At 34.1% G+C, this 17,756-nt stretch overlaps 2 pseudogenes; both read right to left on the bottom strand.

The window, feature by feature from the left end:
* Positions 1 to 3,206: 3,206 nt before the first annotated feature.
* Positions 3,207 to 3,853, bottom strand: LOC149223694 (pectinesterase inhibitor 9 pseudogene; annotated as a pseudogene).
* A 6,850-nt stretch (positions 3,854 to 10,703) lies between these two features.
* On the bottom strand, positions 10,704 to 11,339 carry LOC149223693 (pectinesterase inhibitor 9 pseudogene; annotated as a pseudogene).
* Between the last annotated feature and the right edge of the window lie 6,417 nt (positions 11,340 to 17,756).

Raw genomic sequence — 17,756 nt, 5'->3', positions numbered from 1 at the left:
GCCATCATGGAGTGGGTAGCTCGTAGGAATGTGGATGAGATGACATATTTCACGAGGTTGGCAGTTTATTATAGGAGGTTCAAGAGGAACTTCTCACAGATTACGTATCCTATCACATCATTGCAGACGAAAGGTAAGAATTTTGAATGAAACGAGTGTGAGGTCAGTTTTGACCAGCTTAAGCAGTGGTTGACAGATGCTCCAATGTTAAAGATTACATATCCGGACAAGGAGTTTGTAGTATACACAAATGCTTGCAAGAGAGGACTTGGTGGTGTCCTTATGCAGAATGGACAGGTGGTGTGTTATGAGTCGTGAAAACTAAACGAGCACGAGCAGAACTACCCAACACATGATCTTGAGTTAGCAGTGATCATACATGCATTAAAGATTTGGAAGCACTATCTTCTTGGCAGGAGGTTTGTACTGCTGAGTGATCACATTGGGTTGAGGTATATGTTTAAACAGTCGAATATGAACACAGTAAAAAGCTAAATGGTTGCACACGATCAATGAGTTTGATTTCGAGATCAGGTACATTAAAGGAAAGGAGAACAGGGTGGTATATGCTCTTAGCAGGCGGATATAGGTAAATCACTTAACAACTAGGAGCTCCTATGGGACAGACTTATAGGATAGGATATTGCAAGTGGGTCAGCAGGATTTCAGTGATATGGAGAGTATGCACAGGTTGCAACAGAGTACTGGTACAGGTACAGGTGATAGTATAGTTGCAGATACAGGTAGTAGTACAGGTATAGGAACATGTAGTGGTACAGGTATAGGTACAAGTGCAAGTGCACAAGATGTGGATACTTTTCTTACAACGGATGGATTCATCATATTCAACAACAATATGTGTAAGAATTCTATAGGTCAAATGAAGAGAGGCACCTAGTAGCAAAAGGCATCAACGTACAACTCAAAATCTTAGGATCCAAGTCAGCCCCAAATATTACCAACATAATCCTTAGCAGAGGAACCCCAATAGTACCAACATAATCCTCAGCGAAGGAAAATCCTTCAGCAATGAGAAAAGAGATAACCTCAGTTATAACTTTCTTGTAATTTGTGGGAAAAATCATAACCATGAATCAGACCAATCAAATGGTGAGAAAGGTGTATCAAAGTCGCCCAAAGCAGTGACTATGTCACTTTCTCAAAAAAATGAAAAATCGACATTATCGTTGGTTGTAATAGATAGTTCTATATAATGGACTAATTTTAATAAGAGAAGGGAAAAAAAAAACCCATAAATCTCCGTGATCTTTAAATCCAAAGAAATATATATCTAATTTTACAATATAATTTCATTGGTTAAAATTCAAAAACTTCAATTTACAAATAAAACTTATAATTATTCAAATATTCTAATCATAATAAATTACACTAAAATAAATATTCCACGTTAAAGTCTTACTTTAAATAAATAAATAAATAGTAAAATAGTAAATGAAATTAGTTTGTAATTATATGAGTTTAAATATTATGTCACTACCTTCCCGACATATAGCGACATTAGTTTTGCCTTTATAACAAAAATATCAAAATTTTTAAAGTTTTTGCTAAGTTCAGTTTAAGGTTAAAGGGCTTTGTACTAATAATTGTTACTGATTTATGACGGCCCCATGCCATGCCTACAAAGGCCATCAAATGACTCACGTTATAAATTAAATAATAATTATTATTTAATAAAATTAATTTTCATAAAATATTAATTTTTTTAATTATTGTTCATATACAAATATTTCAATATTTTAAATATAACAAAATAAATAATTTTTGTTTAACGATGTAACATCAAACGTCTTCAATAATGTAAAGTTACTTTATTAAAATTATTAGTTGCTTTATTAAAATCATAGTGTATCAACCGCACAAATTTACAAAATAAAAAATTAATAATATTATATAGATAGATACCATAAAATTAGAAGCTATCGTAATAAAGCAAATAGACCCCTTCACTCGGACTGGTTGTTCATGTGGACCCTGGATTCGACACACACGCCTGATTCTTTATTCTTGATGGAAGCCAAAGCCACTTCATCCTGGGCATTAGCTTTTAAATTTAATGATTATGTTTACTTTTAATACTAAAATTTTTAAAATGAAATATAATCTAATTTTTAAATCATAGTTATCAAGTTCGACTTTTAGTTTGAATTTGGATTCGATTCGATAAGATAAAAATTTAAATGAAAATTTTGTAATTCCGAAGAAATTTGATAATATTTTGAATATATATATTTTATTTTTTATTAAGAAGATATTTTCATTATTTTTTTCTAATTCATTTTAAATGAAAATTTTGTAATTCCGAAGAAATTTGATAATATTTTGAATATATATATTTTATTTTTTATTAAGAAGAAATTTTCATTATTTTTTTCTAATTCATTTTAGATTTTGAATAATTTTAAACGATTTTAAATTATATAACCATATTTAAGATACAATTAAAAATAAAATACACATATTTCCTCTTTCCACTAAAAACTTAAATCCAGAGTCTAATGGATAAATACATATTTAGAAAATCATTATTCTAAACTTATTATTTAAAATCAGTGAAAATATAAATATATTTAGAAAAAAAAGAGTAACCACTTTCATAAATTTTCCGTTTTCCTAATTTACTTTTAGCTTTCCAACCTTGCAAAACAGAGTGAAATTAAAAAATGAAACTTTTCCATTTATACAATTTTTTTTTTCTAAATAAACATAATTATATATTCAAAATTCAGACCTTAAATAAAGTGTCCAAAAATTTTGAAAAACGATCTTAACATTTCCAAACTATGACTCTTCAAAAGATCCTGACCATGAAGTATTGCTTTCTTTGAGGACTCTCAAATGAATAAAACCCTAAACTAATTGACTCTAAAATATTGATTTAAAATAAGTTTAAAGATTTAATTTTTTATTTATAAATATTATTTAAATCTTTTGTATAATTATTTGTTGTTTAAATTTTTTAAAATTTTATTTTAACTCATATAAACAAAATTTTACTTTGATAATAGACAAATAAAATTTACACCATACTTAGAGACAATAAACTCAAACAGACATACATTTATTCACAAATTATTCCACTTTCAGCCTATTACAAAAGTTCCCATAAACGGCCAAAGTTTGGCTCAATGCTACGCTGCCAAACTAAGATTTTATTTAAAGTATTATTTTAAAACGGCTTTAAGGCTTCAAAGCTGGAGTTCCTTATATCCTCTGGTGGCAGCAAAGCGGTTGACAAGAGCGAGGCCGTTACTGATCAATTCCGACACATATTGCACGCGGGCGGTGACCATGGCCGTTAAATTCCCGGTGGCGTTGAGATCCTGAAACCCGTTAAGACAGGTGTCCTCGTTGGTGAGGGCAGCGCTCATCCACGTCTCTACGTTGTTCATCTGAATCTTGAATGTGTTCCACCTCAGATGTTTCAGTTCCACCAGAGATTGGCGAATCTGGTCCGTGGTGTAACGGAAATTCTCTATACAATCCTTGAGCGCCGTCTTTTCTCTTACACTTATTGGGGCGCATCTGGCTCCGAGGTCGGCTGCCCAGACTGAAACGTTGCGAGCATTAATGAGGCTGACAGTCACGGCCGCATTCACGAGATCGCTTTGCATGGGTCTCAGATGGCTTGCGTAAGAAGAGAGCGACGAAACGCAGAGCTCCGGATAGAGAGTCACTTTGCACGAACTTCTGATGAATTCCTCGATATCAGTGTGAGTGTAGTACACGCGATATTTCACGTCCTCAGCCGTTGCTGCTGCTGTTGTTGAAGCGAGTGTCACAGCAAATATGATAACAGAAAACACAGTTAATGATAGATCCATGGCGATTCGAACTCGAATTGCAAATGATAGAATTGAATTGTAGTTCTACTCCTTTTCTTTGTTATAAGTAGGCAAGCTGTCTACATTATTGCGGCTTCTGTGTATCCCGTTGTGTCTGCTTAAAGTCAGCGACACTGTATTTGATTTTAACAATGATGGTTGGAATCCTGCCACCTTTTGGATTCTTTACGTGAGTCACCTACCTTCTGGAAAGATAAATCTTATATGGTCATTAAGATTTATCGAAGTTAATTAAGACACTGTATCACTAAAACTCTGTATGGTCATTGGGTAGTTGCAATCTTTTGAAATGAAATTATCAAAAGCTTATCCAGTACTTTCGCTATATCGCCGCAAATATCGATGACTCCAACATCCTTGATAGACGACCTGAACTATTATTATAATCACATCGAAAACACTGAAAAAGTATTCCAATCATTATAGTTATCATCTGGTTCAATTATCATCTGGTTCAATATACAAAACAAAAAGTTGCCCGGATCTTGTATCTTTAGCAATGTGAAAAGAATAAAAGAAATAACAAACAAACGAAAAGCTGTCCGAATGTTGTATCTTTAAACAATGCGAGAATAAGTAATTGGATGAAGAAAACGGGTATTATTATTCGATGTATTTCAAATATTTATAATACTCGAAAATATCACTAAAAAAAAGTGATTTTATTTGTAAATTAAATTAAACTATATATAAAAATATTATTAGTGTTCGCTTATGCTTTATTACATGCGTGTGTGGGGTTGATTATGCCTTGATTATGCATGTTGATGTTTGCATGTGGCCATGTGTACGGTGGTTTAATGGATGTTGTCATGTATGAGGTGATGGTTTGTGTAGTTGATATAGTCATGCATTGATAACTAGATTCTAGCTAGAATGATGTTTATGTGTTGATGCACTTATTTGTATATGTCTATATGTTTTTATGATTATGTTATACACGCATCACGCTAATTTGGATGATCTTTCAAATGAGGTATCTTCCCCAAATTATAATAAGGTACTTTGGTTTATTATGAGTTGGTTTATCTGACATAGTATGCGTTGCAGGAAAGAAATCAAATGGCTAGCAAGATGGTAGACTACAAAGACTCTTCCTATGAATCAGCTGAGCAGCGTGGTGGGCAGTCTTCTGATTTGGCGGACACATTGAGAAGCTTGAAGGAAGAGATAAGGATTTGTAAGGAAAACAATGATAGGACCATACAAGCACAAGAGAAACAAGAAAATGCTAATGCAATACTCCTTCAAAGTTTGTTAGAATTGCAGCGACAAGGGCCACTTCAGATCAGCCATGCACCAGAGGAAAAAACTAATTGGGAATATGGCAGTAGGTCTCTTGGTAGACATAGGTGGCATAGAGTTGACACAGTGAGAGATGGTAAGTTGTTGGACACTTTGTATAGGAGGAGTAGTGAGTACATGTATTATTCTAGTTTTGGTTCTGACATGCACCACGATTGTCATCATTATCATCCTCACAAGAGGAGTGATAGGGGATACTTTCTAGATGAATTTAAGAAAGAAAAACCACCTAATTTTGATGGGGATGTGAAGAAGCTGGAAGATGCAAGGGCTTGGATACTAAGGATGAACAAATTCTTTAAGTTGCATGAGTACAAAGATAACATGAAGGCCAAAATCGCTATCTTCGATTTGAAAGGTAAAAGATAAATTTGGTGGGAAGACATGAAGTAGGTCAAAGACATCAAGATGGATGACTTGAATTGGCATGAGTTCAAGAGGATTTTTAGGAAGAAATACTTGTCCGAAAGGTACTATGACAATAAGGCAAAAGAATTATATGAGTTAAATATGGGGTCAATGACAGATGAAGAGTGCACGACCAAGTTTCTAGAGCTATTGAGGTATGTATCATATCTTATAGATGAGAAGGCTAAACTTTGTTGACTTTTCAATGGTTTTCCATTAGAAATTAGAGATCGAATTGAGTATGATGAGCCTCGGTCACTTAAGGAAGTTATTTGGGAATTGAAGCATTGCTACGAACAATCAAAGTGTAAGAATGAATCTTAGTAAGGATGGAAAGGAAAAGACAAAGGTAAAGGTAAATGGAAGCCTGAGAGAGAAAGGCCTAAAATTGCAAAGGAGAAAGAAAACGTGACACCTTAAAAGAAGTTTAAAGCAGCTAGACAGGGACATGGATCACAACAGTAGAATAGAGGTAATGGCACCAGTCGGTTGGAGTTATTGGACATGTGGTGAGGAACACCATAGGAGATATTTTCTACAGAACCAAGGTGGTAAGCCTAAGATATATAGTGCATAGGAGGCACAACCTATTAGGGATGTGGGGCAGAGTATTCCTCATATTTATGCAGTCATGGAAAATAGATAGGCTGAGCACCAGGAATATATCATTGAGATGGATGGTAAGCTTTGTGATCAATTTATTTCTATTTTGATCGACGCTAGATCTAATTATAGTGATGTTAGTTCTCACTTGGGGGATAAGTGTGGTTTGAGTAAGGAATTAGATGCAGAATCTTGGTTAGTGTAGTTGGCTACAGGTACAAATAAGAGAGTTAATCATTGGGAAAGATCTTGTGCATTTGATTTGAATGGTATGCTTACTACAACACATTTGGATGTATTACCATTGGGATCATATAGTATGTTGTTGGGCATGGATTGGTAGTATATTCATAGGACCAAACTGGATTGTTATGACAAATCCATTGAGTGTGTCGATGACAATGGGGAACCAAGAGTCTTACAAGGTAAGAAGAAAGCCACATCATTTAGGATGGTGACAATTATGCAGGAAAAGCATAGTCATAGGAAAGGGTGTATGTTATTCGCAGTGCACATTTCTAGTAAAAAGGGTAAGGAAGTTGAAGATGCAGATGTGTTGAGCAGGTCCCTAATTCTACAACAATTTAAGGATGTATTTTATGAGGACATTACAGAGTTTCGACCTCATAGGGAGGTAGAATTTTCTATTTAGTTAGTGTCAGGGGTAGCTCTAGCATCAAAAGCACCTTACAGGATGAGCACACCCGAGTTGGTTGAGTTGAAGTTATAGTTATAGAAAAGGTTGGAAAAGGGATACATTAGGCCAAGTGTATCACCTTGGGGCACACCGGTATTGTTCTTGAAGAAGAAAGACGATACTCTCATATTGTCCATTAAATAAAGACAATTGAACAAAGGGACCATCAAGAACAGGTATCTGTTCCAGATGATTGATGACTTGTTTGATCAATTGAAGGGAGAAGAAATGTTCTCGAAGATTTATTTGAGATCCGGATACCACCAGGTATGCATCAAAGAGGAAGACATTTACAAGACAACTTTCTAGACTAAGTATGGGCATTATGAGTTTGTTGTAGTTCCATTCGGTTTGTCTAATGCTCCAACTACATTTATGTGCATGATGAATAGTGTGTTGTGTCCGTATTTGGATAATTTTTTTACCGTGTTCATTGATTATATATTGGTATATTATAAAAATGAGAAAGAACATGTCAAGCATTTAACAACAGTGTTGAGGTTTTTGAGAGAGCATCATTTGTATTCTAAGCTTAGCTAGTGTAGTTTCTTTCAAACTGAGTTACACTACTTGGGACATGTTGTCTCCAAGGAGGGCATTGCAGTAGATCAAGAAAAGATAAGGGCCATCATGGAGTGGGTAGCTCCTAAGAATGTGGATGAGGTGAGATATTTCACGGGGTTGGCAGGCTATTATAGGAGGTTCATGAGGAACTTCTCACAGACTACTTATCCTATCACATCATTGCAGATGAAAGTTAAGAAGTTTCAATGGAAGGAGTGTGAATTCAGTTTTGAGCATCTTAAGCAGTTGTTGACACATGCTCCAATGTTAAAGATTACATATTCGAACAAGGAGTTTGTAGTATGCGGAAATTTTTGCAAGAGAGGACTTGGTGGTGTCCTTATGCAGGATGGACAGGTGGTGTGTTATGAGTTGTGAAAAGTAAATGAACATGAGCAGAAATACCTGACACATGATCTTGAGTTAGCAGTGATCATACATCCATTAAAGATGTGGAAGTACTATCTTCTCGGTAGGAGGTTTGTACTACTGAGTGATCACGTTGGGTTGAGATATTTGTTTGAACATCCGAATATGAATGCCACATAGCTAAATGGTTGGCCACGATCAATGAGTTTGATTTCGAGATCAGTTACATTAAAGGAAAGGAGAACAGGGTGGTAGATGCTCTTAGCAGACAGATATAGGTAAATCACTTAACAACTAGGAGCTCCTATGGGATAGACTTACAGGATAGGATATTGCAAGTGGGTCAGCAGGATGTCAGCTATATGGAGAGTATGCACAGGTTACAATAAAGTACTGGTACAGGTACAGACAATAGTATAGGTGCAGATACGGGTAGTAGTACAGGTACAAGAACATGTAGTGCTACAAGTACAGGTACAAGTGCAAGTGCATAAGATGTGGATAGTTTTCTTACAATAGATGGATTCGTCAGATTCAATAACAATATGTGTAAGAATTCTATAGGTCAAACGCAGAGAGGTGCCTAGTAGCAAAAGGCATCAACGTAAAACTCAAAATCTTAGGATCCAAGTCGGCCCCAAATAGTACCAACATAATCCTCAGCAGAGGAACCCCAATAGTACCAACACAATCCTCAACGAAGGAAATCCTTCAGCAATGAAAAAGGAGATAGCTTTCTCTGTAATTTGTGGGAAAAATCATAACCATGAATCAGACCAATCAAATGGCGAGAAAGATGTATCGAAGTCGACCAAACCAGTGACTATGTCACTTTCTCAAAAAGAATGAAAAATCAACATTATCCTTGGTTGTAATAGATACTTCTACATGATGGACTAATGTTAATAAGAAAAAAGAGAAAAAAGAAAAACCCATAAATCTCTGTGATCTTTAGATCCAAAGAAATATATATCTAACTTTATAATATAATTTCATTTTTCAAAATTAAAAAAATTCAATTTACAAGTAAAAATTATAATTACTCAAATATTTTAATCATAATAAAGTGTAAAATAAAAATTTCATATCAAAATTCTATTTTAAAATATTATATTAAAAATGTTAATCAAATGTTCTAATCATAATAAATTACACTAAGATAAATGTTCTATGTTAAAGTTTTACTTTAAATAAATACTAAAATAGTAAATGAAATTAATTTGTAACTATATTAGTTTAAATATTATGTCACTGCCTTGGCCAGATATAGGGACATTAGTTTTGCCTTATAACAAAAATATGAAAATTTTTGAAGTTTTTGCTAAGTTCAGTTTATTTAGGGTTAAAAGGCTTTGTACGATTTATGACCGCCCCATGCCATGACTACGAAGGCCCAGGTTATATATCAACATTTTTGTTCTTACAGTAACATTGCCATCAAATGACTCTTGTTATAAATTATAATAATTATTATTATTTAATAAAATTAATTTTCATAAAATATTATTTTTTTTAATTATCATTCATAAATAAATAAATTACAAATATTTCTATATTTTAAATATAGCAAAATAAATAATAACATCAAACGTCTTCAATAATGTAAAGTTACTTTATTAAAATTATTATTAGTTACTTTATTAAAATTATGGTGTATCAACCGTACAAATTTATAAAATAAAAAATTAATAATATTATATAGATAGATACCATAAAATTAGAAGCTATCATAATAAAGCAAAATACGGACTGGTTGTTCATGTGGACCCTGGATTCGACACACACGTTTGATTCTTGATGGAAGCCAAAGCCACTTCATCCTGGGCATTAGCTCTTTTAAATTTAATGATTATGTTTACTTTTAATACTAAATTTTTAAAAATGAAATATAATCTAATTTTTAAATCGTAGTTATCAAGTTCGAGTTCGATTCGATATAATAAAAATTTAAATGATCATTTTGTAATTCGGAAAAAATTTGATAATATATATCATAAAGATGTGAATATATATATATTATTTTTTTTAATAATGAGATATTTTCATTATTTTTTTTAATTTATTTTAGATTTTAAATAATTCTACATTATATAACGATATTTAAGATACAATTAAAAATAAAATGCCCATACTTCCTCCTCCTACTAAAAACTTAAATCCAAAGAGTCTAATAAATGAATACATATTTAGAAAATCACTATTCTAAATTTATTATTTAAAATCAATCAAAATATAAATATATTTAGAAAAAAAAAGAGTAACCACTTTCATAAATTTTCCTTTTTCCTAATTTACTTTTAGCTTTCCAACCCTGCAAAACAGAGTGAAATTAAAAAATGAAACTTTTCCATTTACACAATTTTTTTCTAAATAAACATAATTATATATTCAAACTTCAGACCTTAACTGAAGTGTCCAAAAATTTTGAAAAACGATCTTAACATTTCCAAACTAACACTAACTTGTGACTCTTCAAAAGATCCTGACCATGAAGTATTGCTTTCTTTGAGGACTCTCAAATGAATAAAACCCTAAACTAACTGACTCTAAAATATTGATTTAAAATAAATTTAAAGATTTATTTTTTTTATTTATAAATATTATTTAAATATTTTGTATAATTATTTTTGTTTAGATTTTTAAAAATTTTATTTTAACTCATATAAACAAAATTTCTACTTCAATAATAGACAAATAAAATTTACACCATACTTAGAGACAAAATAAACTCAAACAGACATACATTTATTCACAAACCATTCCACTTTCATTTACTAACATTAATTATATCAGCCTATTACAAAAGTTCCCATAAACGGCCAAAGTTTGGCTCAGTGCTACGCTGCCAAACTAAGATTTTATTTAAAGTATTATTTTAAAACGGCTTTAAGGCTTCAAAGCTGGAGTTCCTTATATCCTCTGGTAGCAGCAAAGCGGTTGACAAGAGCGAGGGCGTTACTGATCAATTCCGACACATATTGCACGCGGGCGGTGACCATGGCCGTAAAATTCCCCGTGCGGTTGAGATCCTGAAAGCCGTTAAGACAGGTGTCCTCGTTGGTAAGGGCAGCGCTCATCCACGTCTGTACGTTGCTCATCTGAATCTTGAATGTGTTCGACCTCAGATGTTTCAGTTCCACCAGAGATTCGCGAACCTGGTCCGTGGTGTAACCGAAATTCTCCATACAATCCTTGAGCGCCGTCTTTTCTCTTACACTTATTGGGGCGCATCTGGCTCCGAGGCCGGCTGCCCAGACTGAAACGTTGCGAGCGTTAATGAGGCTGACAGTCACGGCCGCATTCACGAGATCGCTTTGCATGGGTCTCAGATGGCTTGCGTAAGAAGAGAGCGACGAAACGCAGAGCTCGGGATAGAGAGTCACTTTGCACGAACTTTTGATGAATTCCTCGATATCGGTGTGAGTGTAGTACACACGATATTTCAAGTCCTCAGCTGTTGCTGCTGCTGCTGTTGAAGCGAGTGTCACAGCAAATATGATAACAGAAAACACAGTGAATGATAGATCCATGGCGATTCGAACTCGAATTGCAAATGATAGAATTGAATTGTAGTTCTACTGCTTTTCTTTCTTATAAGTAGGCAAGCTGTCTACATTATTGCGGCTTCTGTGTAGCCCGTTGTGACGGCTTAAAGTCGGCGACACTGTATTTGATTTTAACAATGATAGTTGGAATCCTGCCAACTTTTGGATTCTTTACGTGAGTCACCTACCTTCTAGAAAGATAAATCTTATATGGTCATTAAGATTTATCGAAGTTAATTAAGACAGTGTATCACTAGAACTCTGTATGGTCATTGGGTAATTGCAGTCTTTTGAAATGAAATTATCAAAAGCTTATATCGCCGCAAATATCGATGACTCCAACATGTTTGAAAGACGACCTGAACTATTATTATAATCACATCGAAAACACTCAAGAAGTATTCCAGTCATTATACTTATCATCTGGTTCAGTTATCATCTGGTTCAATATACAAAACAAAACGTTGCCCGAATCTTGTATCTTTAGCGATGTGAAAAGAATAAGAAAAATAACAAACAAACAAATAACTCTCCGAATCTTGTATCTTATCTTTAAACAATGTGAAAATAAGTAGTTGGATGAAGAAAACTGGTATTATTATTCGATGTATTTCAAATATTCATAATATTCGAAAATTATCACTAAAAAAAGTGATTTTAATTGTAAACAAAATTAAATTATATATAAAACTAATAAAAGCGAGATGACTGGGACTCTGACTGTTCCACTGTTCAATTAGTTTGAACAAGTGAATCACCTCATTTGATAGTGCATTAATTTTCCAAAATAAACTGTTGAAAAAAATAAATTTATATATTAAATTTCAATTTTTTTAAATTTAAATTAGTGTAAATTATGAAAAGTATTATAAATTAAAATACTTAATCATGATTAAATTCTACATCATATCAATAGTATATTTTTCCTTTCTTGTTTTAAAAGCCATGACTATTCATTAATAATTCAAACTTGAATTATAGGTATAATAATTTCATATAAGAATTATAGGTATAATAATTTGATATAAAAAAATAATGGTATAAAAAATATTATTTATTTAAAAATATTGAATATAAGGTAGGATATTTTGCTATTGAAATTATTAATGGTAATAAAATAATAAATATTTTTATAATTTTTATATAAAAATTTATTAAGTACTATTTTTTTAATATTTTGATAAGTATTTGATTAATTTAGTGATATTAGTTAATTCGCTCATAAACGTTGATTATCGTCAAAATATTTAATTTATGATATATATAGTATTTTCAATAAAACAAATGATAAAAATTATCTTTATTATTATTATTATTATTAGTTGTAACAATATTAAAGTTAAATAAATATAAACTTAAAAATACATGTAACAAAATTATTTATCATGGAGATTCACTTCACTTCATTGTGGAGATTCTTAATATATAAAAAGACTTCATTACAATAGCATTGTGAATATAATGACCTATTAATACCATGTGCCCAAAAAAATCATAACTCATTTTATTTGACATGTTTTTAATTAATCAATTTACTTAAAAGAGAAAAAATATCATGTCATTTCATTTTACATGTTTTTAATTAATCAATTTAATTAAAAAAGAAAAAATATCATGTCATAAGACACTTTTTAAACTAATAAATTTAATTAAAATAACAAAAAGGATGATGTAGGAGCATCCAGCTAAGGCACCATGACCGGGTGTTGGTCTCTGCCAGGTTGGAGAGTTGAATTAGCATATTGTTTGTTTTATATGTTCAGTTTGTCAGAGTAGGAGGTAGGATTTTGTTTTATCTTAATCTCAGTATTAGTCAAAGGTAGTTTGGTCGGTTAGGGTTATTTACTTGTTTGTCTTTAATAAACAGTAGATTAATAATTGTCCTGTCATTTTAAGAGAAAAAGACAAATGTGTCTAAATGTAAAATCTTTCCATATAGGCAGAACCAAATACTTAATAGTTATGTAACTATAAGGTCTACAACTGAAAGTAACTACACAGTTCCATTAACTGTAGACAAAGCATATAAATGTAACAATGAAAATCATTGACAAGGTTCAGCATTTTCGGATACAAATAATAAAAAGAGACAGAGCACAAATTTATCTATCATCCATCTGTACTATCGTCTACACATTGTGCAACTATATTTTTCTCTATTGTTTAACCGATTCAAAAATAACAAGCAGAGTGCAGGCCTACAACTTTATTTTTTTTCCTCTCTTAAAAGAAAACAGAGCACTGTAAGTCGCATGTAAGTTCCAAGACCAGAACGGACAAGCACGTAAACAAGCTCGCGGCCAGGAGAATGTCCACATAGCGAAACAATTGAACGAAGAAAACAGAGTCCAGGCACCGATTGAATAAACCAAGACAGAGGTAATTCATTACGAACTATCATACACCATTTCTTTCCTTTCTAAACGAAACAGAGTCAAAAGAATATATAACTGCTATTATATAAGAGTCCAGTGTTACATTGTCAAAACAAATAGAGTAAACAACGACCGTGAGACAGGGCAGACCCTAGTCAAGGGTTTGACATTGTGAAACCCTCGAGCCTAACTAAAGAACATGACTAGAATGAATTACAAACTGGAAATTGTAAACAGAAGTATGCCCAGGTCGTGAAACGACTCAAATGATAGACAACAACCGAATAGCGAGGTGCAGCCACTAGAGAACTACAAACCCTAGCTACAATTCAACAAAACTGTGGTGACAGAGCCTACCAGCAAAGCATTGAAGGGTTTGCAAACCAAATCGTTGAAGCCATCCACGCCCGAGGTCGAACCCTCGACCTGTGCAACCAGAACAAGCCAAAGTTAAGCACACCACGCATAACAGTGAACGAGCAGAGATACAATACAAGTAAGGGAAGAATATAACTCACCTGGGAGTGCGATAGAACAAGGACCCTCATGCAACAGAGCCACAGAATACAAAAAAAGACCTGAGACAAGAGGAGTGGATGTTGTTAGTCTCTAAACTAGGAGAAGGCAGAGATAAAGCAAGGAAAGACAAATTACCTGAAGACATAGCTGAGCGAGCCATTGTGCCTGAAGCCTGTGCACACGGGAACCATAACATAAAACGATTTTAGCAGCAGAGCAGTATCAAGAAAAATAACCAACAGCAGGAAGGAACGGCTGGAAGTCCGACAAACCAAACCAGAAAATCGATTCCAGGTACCAACAGATGAAATAACCCATTGTGCCAAGGAAGACAAGCAAACTAACCTCCAGAGAGAAAAATAGTACCATACAGCAAGGAATACAGTTGCCAACAACACAGGCGAGTCTGTGGAACCACATTCATTTGCAGACAAAACCAGAACAGAGTATTTCGATAGAAACACTTGCAGAGCTCTCACAGCAGAATGAAATGCCAAAAATGACCAAAATTCCAAAAGGTTTTGCGTAATGACCAAGAGGGAAATGAGGATCGAGGCAGGAGGACAGGTCAGATTCATATTCATGATCCTTATTAAATGATTGCAACCACCAACATAAATATCCACTGATCATAACAATAATCAAAAACCAAATCATCAACCAAATCTACCTTCATCAATAGCGCCAGACAAACTTGTGTTAAGTTACACATTAAAGTGTGGGCTAGGTCCCATCATAGTGGTATTAGAGCAGATTTTTTTTTTTCTCTCTAAGGTCAGTTAGAGAAATGGAGGTAGGAAGGCGAGGTCATGGCAGAGTTATCCGAAGGGTAGTAGAGGAAGGACTGAGAGAGGAGATCAGGATTCTTACTGCCTGTTTGGAGGCAGTTGAGGCAGGGAGAAGAAGAGATCCAGAGGTAGGCGATGATAGTGAAGAGGAAGTTGAAGCGACAACAGATGGATCGGATGGAGAGGGCCCAAAAATGAGACTATTGAGATCTGTCTTAGTGGCAAGCAATAAACCCAAACCAGAACTCCCAAATTATGATGGCAGCCTATCCATAGAGGTTCTATTAGACTAGATCAGCGAGCTAGATAAGTATTTCGAGTGTGAGGAGGTCAGTGAAGACCGCAGAGTTAAATTTGTTGCGACGAAGTTGAAGGGACACACAGCCCTATGGTGGGACAGTGTCCAAACAGAGAGAAGGAGATTGAACAAGTTGCCGATCAAAACCTGGTCAAGGATGGTGGCCAAGTTGAAGGGCATATTTCTGCCGAAATACTATCAGACTGCACTACACAGACAAGTGCAGAATCTGAAACGGAAAGGAATGACGGTGAGGGAGTGTATTGAGGAGTTTTATCGAGTGAATCTAAGGGCCAGTTATCTATTGCTTATAGGAAAATTCTAAAACACTTTAAATTGTTGTTCTAGATACAACTACTTATCTAGGGAATTAGTATTTATCCGTAGATGCTAAATTCTCCAAAACAGACTGGCGACTCTGATGGGGAATAATCCTCTTTCCTAGTAGCTTATCCACCTCCTAAGAAATCCTTGTAGATCTTATTTGTGTTCATAGATTGTAATTCAGTTATTTACATTGAATTTTGGTCAAAAATTGAGGTTAGATGACGCTTGAGTGGCCTCTCAGAAATCAGCGCAGGCCTCATCAGGGGACAGTGCTCTGCAGAGCACCCTTGAGTGAGAGACAGTGCTCTGCAGCACAGTTAGGCCCTCTTTGACCTATGTTGATCAACTTTAGTGTAAATTCCCACCTTTGGAAAGTGTTTTTGCCAACGTTTCTCTGTTTGTTTGCTTGCTAATTGATCAATGAATGTCATGTCTCAGAGAACAAATTTTTATCTCCTTTGCTAGCCCTACTTTGATTTGATTGATTAATGTTTCTTTAATGTTTTCTTTATCATTATCATTCTATAGTGAAAGTTAGAATATAGTTGATTAATCTTCATTCAAAAGAAAGTGTTGTAAAGTCTTCTTTTCCTTCGAAACAGAATTGTCATCAAAGTCTTTGTTCTTATTAAAGATTGATTGATTGTATGTGCATATTTCCTTTTTTGTTCATCATAACATTAAGGGATTCAAAAAGAAAAACTTGCATTTTTCATATCGTAGTTTGTGAATGCTTGAAAGGAATAGCTAGGGAAATTGCATTAAATGTGCTCTTTGCTCTTTGTCAAAAATATGATTGCTCTATCCCTACTAGCTAAGGGTTTTCATTGTTAAATTGAATGGAAAGAATGCTTATCATATTAGTTGCATTTTCGGAATTGCAAACATACATCACTTGGTGAACCTTGAAAGGCAAATTCTAAAGAAGATCCACTTAAAATTTATCTGAATTTACCTAATGGAGCATTGTTACCTAATGAAAAACATTTAGAGGTCTAGGCTAGAGACGTGTTCAGATGTCGTAAAACAAAGCAGTTGTCGCTAACATGTCTACAATACATCCTGAGTGTGATTCCTAATTCCACATACATGAGTATATCGTAGCTCATCCACGTACCTTCAAGTATATAGGGCAGTGTTCCAGTACGTAAAGTATATGGGAATGCTCTCACTATGTGGTTTTGCATTAGAAAGCGCTTATACGGTAATCCACTTGAGAAGTACCTTCTGAACACAACAGAAGACAAAAAATCGATCAAAGCATATGATCTATTGAATATAAGTGAAAGGAATCATATACAATTCACACACATAAGCATTATGAAACAATACAAACAAATGCAAAAAAGGTTCAAACACTTTATTAGATAGAAGAAGGAATTACAACCATCGGATTCAAAGCTATTCCTCCAACTTGGATCCCATCCACATCACATCAAAAGCATGACAAACTTGTAGCATCACAATACTTGCTTCAAAGCCAAATCTCATAGCAGCATTATCTCCTTACAATTCAACATAGTCCAGCCCGTAATCACTTAGATGAGTGGTCAATTTATAGGAAGATGAAAGAGGTTTTGTCATTAATGGTGGCATTTAATGGCCCTCCATACTTAGAATTAGTTCCATGGAGGAAGGGATGAGAGGATAGGATGCACCTTAACTCATTACTGATCTATTTTCGAGCTCATAGGAGTTGATAAGTGAGGGAAATTTCTAGATGACTCCAAAAGATAAGAATATTCCCCAAACCCTATGTGAATTTCAGTCATTCTCGCCCAGCGCAGGTGAAAGGAAGCCTAAGTGCTCTCCATAGCACCCTGGCAGTGGACTTAACTGCTCTGTAGCACACCTTCATAAGGGCTTACCTGTGCTGGTCCCTCTAAAGGCTATTTCTGGATGTCTTCAATTCATGAAACTATCTGGGAAGGAGGTATTCAAAGGGGTGACTTGTTTAGGGCATGAAGCAACTAAAATTAGGGTTTGATGAGCCCTAAAACACTGATCTGAATGTTGTGATTTGATGTGCCCAAATGGATCTTTAACAATAAGGAATTTGGTAAACTCTAAATCCTATCATGGGGAGAGGCTTATC

This window comes from Pinus tabuliformis, chromosome Q (genome assembly GCF_031772625.1).
Source record: "Pinus tabuliformis cultivar Carrire ecotype Pingquan chromosome Q, CPIR1, whole genome shotgun sequence".
Taxonomy (NCBI): domain Eukaryota; kingdom Viridiplantae; phylum Streptophyta; class Pinopsida; order Pinales; family Pinaceae; genus Pinus; species Pinus tabuliformis.
Note: the sequence above shows the minus strand (reverse complement) of the source record. Positions and strands in the feature narration are given on the sequence as shown.